General features: G+C 38.4%; 1 long non-coding RNA gene across 1 annotated transcript; it reads left to right on the top strand.

The window, feature by feature from the left end:
- Positions 1-2,633: 2,633 nt before the first annotated feature.
- Positions 2,634-4,738, top strand: LOC147140807 (uncharacterized). Its single transcript, XR_015088435.1, has 2 exons — positions 2,634-3,091; positions 3,340-4,738. It is a non-coding gene; the product is annotated as an uncharacterized LOC147140807 (long non-coding RNA).
- Positions 4,739-5,073: the final 335 nt, after the last annotated feature.

Below are 5,073 nucleotides of genomic sequence, written 5' to 3'. Positions count from 1 at the left end.
AGACGTATGTTCTTTACCCTCTGCAAAGAATGAGTAATATAACTGCAGCTAGCAGAGGCGTAAGATGTGACCTTCTTCATGTATAGCCATCTCTCTGTATTATATGTATTATAGTGTCTGCTGTTGCCAATATGAACTGCTGCTATTGTTAGCAGGTCTAAACATAACTGCAGCCTTTGCAAGACAAAGACAGTACAATTGATAGATAATTGGTTCCGGGACTTCGTCCATTTAAATGTCCCTTCTGGGTTGAGCAGCGGGGGAAAAACTCCCAAGTTGTGAATGTTGCAATCCAAGAGCCGATTCATTTTCCTGGAATGAATTTTCTTTTCATTCGTCACCGCTCACAGTGAGCTACTTCATAAACATTTACAATGTGCTCTGAAGAGGTGAAGTGGAGTGTAAAGTCCTCCACCAGGAAAAAAAAAGTCATGCTGAACAGTGGGTAATTAGCGGCTAACGATTAGCTATTACACATTTACGGCCCCACGTATAAACACTGCCGTGTAGTGGACTCGCAGCTGTTTATTGGTTTTTCTGTTCATCAGAAACCAGATGAGGAAATTCCATCATATTTAAAGTCAGAGTTCTGAGTAACAATGATTATTCTGCGAGCCCTAGCTAATTTTAATAATACTCCTAATGCAGTTACTTGGTTATAATAACCCAGGTGCCAACAATTTTATAATTGAGTCAACGTCAGACTCAGGTAGGGCTAAATTATTTATTCCCGATAGCTAATGTTGTAACTATAAATGTTGAGAAAATGAGTTGAGTGGAGACAACCTCTGATAATGGACTAATGCATTGGGTCATGATGAGAATTGGCTAAATCATTCAAATATGAAGACGAGCAAACAAGGCAATTGCTGTCTTTACTCGTCTTAAAAAAATAGACACCCAATTTTGACCTGTAGTCACTTTATTAATTTACTTTGTATTATCAAAGTTTCTTTTGAGTGGCTCATAAAAAAAAAAAAAAAGTACCGTAGTTGTGTTGTGTATTGATTCTTTGCTCTGTACTGTTTAACAAATAATTTAGCCAGATGATTTTGACCTGGGCTCGGTTTATTATTTGATTATCAAAGGTTGTCTACGCTTGGTTTATTAAACCAACGTAACAGTGTTTTTTTTAGTCTTTGCTTGTTGTCGTATAAAAAAGGCAAATGATTTTGACCTTAACGAGGTTTATTAATTATGAAAGGTTTTATTAATTAACTACCCAAGGTTGTCCACCCTTGGATTATTAGAACAAGTAAGAGTAAGCATCTTTTGAGCCCGAGCTCATCTTCCTAGTATAACTCATCTTTATGTTAAAAGATTTAATTTAGCCGATTTTCATCATGACTCAGTTTATTAACAGATGATACAAGGTTGTAGCAACTTTGGTTATTAAAAAAAAGTGACAACGATTGTCTTGTATGTCATTGCACGTCTTCTTATTCTAAAATAATTTAGTCACACCATTTTGACCCTGACTTGGTTTCCTGCTCGATCATCAAAAGCTGTAAGCAATTAGTTTATACAAACAAAGTAACAGCAATTGCTCTGTGAGTCCTTGCTTAATTCGTGATGTGATAAATGATGTAACCACCTGATTTTGTCCTTGACTCACTACTCAATTATTTAAGGTTTTGGGCACTTGGTTTTTTAAAACAAAGTGACTGCGGTTTTCTTGTATGGGGAAAATCACAATCCTATGCTACTTCACAGGCATGTTATTTGCTCAAATCGTCCACAGAAGCCTAGACTGTGTCATCTGTTAGCATATTTTATTTTAACTCTCTCTAGCTCTCTTAATTATGTAAATCAGTAACTATTTTAAACACACAACAACTTGTGGGTTAACTTTGATTATTGGGCACCAGGGAGCTATCTAATATTAATAATAGCCTCAATAATAGCCTCTAATTAGATGCCGTAATTAGGGAGCTTGTGCAGAATAAATTGAATTAATGTGGCAGCTGAACCTTGTGCTGTCACGCCGACTTTCTTGTAAAAAGCCAAACAATGTATTTTCATTTAAAAGGAGCCAAATTAGTATGATCTCTTCATAATGTCTGGTGAATGAAGCAAGCATGTGGCATGTTACCAAATGTTCCAAGTAAGTGTCGTTAATTGCATGTTTTGCAAAGGACTTTAACTTGAATCACCTGCGACTATCATCTTGCATTTGAGTCCATCTGTGGTTTTAATTTCGTAGTTCTCTACTTCCTGTTTTTTTGTTCCTTTGATAGGACCCTCAGCCAGTGTCGTTTATTGACTGGCTTTTTCGTAAACAAAAAAAATTGATTTGGAGCTCTAGTGTTGTGCATTTTAGGCCATTTATAGTTTTGGTAGGTTTTTACTTCACTTTTTTTAGGTTTTTACTTCCCTTTTTTGTTCTCTTTCGTGAACAAATAACCTTGGTTCAGATCTTCTGTGGTTTTATTTTGGTAGGTTTCTACTTCCTAATTTTGATTGGTGTCTTTTATTGGGCTTTTATTAGGCTCTTCTGTGACTGGTGACTGGCCGTGCATTTAAGTCCATGTGCAGTTTTATTTTGCTAGGTTCCTGTTTTTGTTCCCTTGCCCTTTTAGCCGGGCCGGTATTGACCACTCCCCCTACCCCCCTACCCCCCATCTGCTCTGAAAAGTAATTCCTCTTTCCTTACTTTTTTCATGATTTCTCTCCCTGTAAAATCTCAATACTTATTATTTATATTGTTTATATGTAGTATACCTCTCGGATTGGTGCGCTATGCAAGCAAGAGGTGACACATGATGAAAGCAGTGGCAGGTGGACTCCATTTTAAAGCCCTCAATATACCCACCGGGAGGCGAATCAAACGGCCGAGCCTCCATTTCCTCCACGCCATTGAAGGAGGGGATGCCGGCGGGTTATGGCTTGTCAGCCACCGAGGAATTCCCGCCTCTCTGATGTGATTTGAAGGTGGGGAGATGAGGGGCCCGGTGGAATTCCTCCAGCTGAACCTACAGCCTCTCAACTGCTGGGGTGTGAAAGGATGGAGTGCTGGCTGCATAGTAGACTGTTTGTATTAGCATCACCACTGCTACTACAACTACTCTATTCTCTAATGAATGAAATCGTGGTAAGTTTGCACTTTGAACAACATTTTCGGGTAAAATGTAAAAATGTTAGTCATACGTCATATTGCACAACTCATTAGAGCTCATTTCAGCCAGCATCAAAGATTTAAGTCACTCTTTTTGTTAAACAGAAACATCGATTTGGATTTTCTGTAACTGTTGCTGTGCATTTGAATCAATATGTTTGTGTTGTTATTCATTTTATTTTGGTAAGTTCATGCCTCCTGTTTTTGACCCATTCCCTTGATAGCACTATCAACCAGAGCCGGCAACACAGTTTAACCAGATTTGGATCCACCCCATGATTTAGATCTTCTGTGTGCTGTTGTGCATCTGAGGACATCTGTTTGGACTGTTACTGATTTTATTTTGGATTGCAATCGTGATTACAGACAACATGATGACGTGATCATAAAGCTTTGGTTTTTTTTGCAGCACTTCTGGCTGACTCAGAACCTGTTATATCAACAATCTCATACATAAATGACATCCCCCTCCCCTCCCAGAAAGCTTAACAATCAGAAGTGGCATGCTATTCGGGACAGGTCATGCATACCAATCAGCTCCAAACTGTTGCTCGTGAACTGGGGGGAAATACTACATGCAGCGCAGAGGCTACCAGCTATGCTTGCTAGCTGGCGCAACTTGGCTAAACATTATCCTCCCGCGTGCAGATACTCTCCTCTAAGAAACTATTACTGCACTCCTAATGAGCATTGTTATCACTAAAGATGGCCGAAGAGTAGGAACACCGACAGAGAGCACAAGAAGCAAAGTGCAAATCACTAAGATAACATTGTGACTCTGACTCTTTTAACAGGAAATATTTGCTTTTCACAGTTAAGGAACTTGATTATAATTTTTTACATTTACATGACATCATGGCTTAGCTTCAGAAAACAGGTGAGCTGTGATTGGTCGATACCTGAGCAACTGTGATGTCATTTTCAGTCGACAGAAGTGACAAAATGGCTGCCCCCGGCGATGGCTAAAAACGGATGGATTAACTCTTTATTCCACAAACGCAATATTTATCAGAATGCCTTGTTTCAACTATTGGGGCTGCATATGTTTGGGTTGACTTCCGCTTTAAGTGCTTATCAGTTTTTATTTTGGGAGGTTCTACTTTCTTTTTTCGTTTTCATTCTCGTTGGCTTGATTGACCAATTTCTGGTTAACAAATTACATCGATTTGGATCTTCTTTGACTGCTGTCGTCAAATGAAGCCCATCTGTTGGCCCTTTTGCTGGTCTTATTTTAGGAAGTTTCTACCTGTTTTTTCTCCCTTGACAGAACTGTTGAATCTGGTATCAATCAACTTTTTTGTGGTCAAAGGATTGTAACTTCTTGTTCAGTCATAGGATCACACACAGAAGCAAAGTTTCAAGTGACTGATTTACATGAAGCGTGGTAGAACCAATGGAGGTTTTCCTCAACATGCAATTCAGTCAGAAGAAGCAGAACACTAAAGACTAAAAAGAACAGATAAGTCATTAGCTGTCACCTGCCTCAAAATGTCAACTTTCAGCCTACAAGAATTCCACTTCGACCCTATTCCCCTTTTCTCTGTAATCTCTGTTTTTGGTTAGTTTATTGTTCTGTTTCACAATTGTGAATGAAGAAACTTAATTAAAGAGAATTTTTTTGTGGCAGGTTTTCCCTAATTTATTTTATGAAGAGTTAATGTGTTGTTTAAGTGTGATTGTTCGCCAATGTCGGAATTTTTACATTACTATTTTATATTTCTGTCTATTTGACATTCATGCAATCATTAAAAAAATCACAAGTTGCTCACCAGTTACTCAGTAACAGCAGTCTTACTTGAGTACACATTTTGGCTACAATGTCCACCTCTGGATACTAGGACTCTCAACCCTAACTGATATTGATCAACTTTTTGTGTTTAAAGTGCTTGGATCTGCATCTTTTGTGACTGCTGTCCTGCATTTAAGTTCAAATGTGTGTGATATTTCAAAAAGATGAG

The sequence above is a fragment of the Filicampus tigris genome, chromosome 10 (genome assembly GCF_054856515.1).
Source record: "Filicampus tigris isolate MCC_2025a chromosome 10, RoL_Ftig_1.0, whole genome shotgun sequence".
NCBI lineage: Eukaryota > Metazoa > Chordata > Actinopteri > Syngnathiformes > Syngnathidae > Filicampus > Filicampus tigris.
The sequence above is the reverse complement of the archived record's forward strand: the minus strand, read 5'-3'. Positions and strand labels throughout refer to the sequence as shown.